Below are 559 nucleotides of genomic sequence, written 5' to 3'. Positions count from 1 at the left end.
TATAACTTGCTCATTTGTCATTTTTGCCATGATTGATGTGTGCATCCTATGAGGTTGATGTCTACATGTGTTTTGATCTATGCCATGCCATCTTTCCAGGGGTGTATGCCATGTATTTTTTTGATCAATGTGGTGACTAGCACAAGCATGCAAACTAGGCTTCGTGTTATTGCTGATTTTAGTCCATGTTCTGCTGTTATTTTGATGCCATGTAAACTTGATGCTACAGAGAGATCCATGCATATTTTGAGATACTTCAGTAAGGGTGTTTTGAACATATGGTTATTGTCTATCCATTCATGCCCTTGTTTGCAATTATGGAGTAGCCTAGCATGTCATTTGAGTACTACTTTTGCTTCAAAATATTTCCTGGCAGATTGTTTACATGTTATTCAATTTGGCCAAGGTTGCTATAGTTGATCCTTGCATGCTATGGACTTGTTCTTGCCTTGGTTGGTTACATAAACATGTCTTATTGATGATGCTATGCTTATCTTGTCATGAAATGACTTGTGGTGAGTGAATCGAGCTTGTTAAGTAGTGTACTTGTTGCTGTTTT

Source organism: Triticum dicoccoides, chromosome 3B (assembly GCF_002162155.2).
Source record: "Triticum dicoccoides isolate Atlit2015 ecotype Zavitan chromosome 3B, WEW_v2.0, whole genome shotgun sequence".
Classification (NCBI taxonomy): Eukaryota; Viridiplantae; Streptophyta; class Magnoliopsida; order Poales; family Poaceae; genus Triticum; species Triticum dicoccoides.
Note: the sequence above shows the minus strand (reverse complement) of the source record.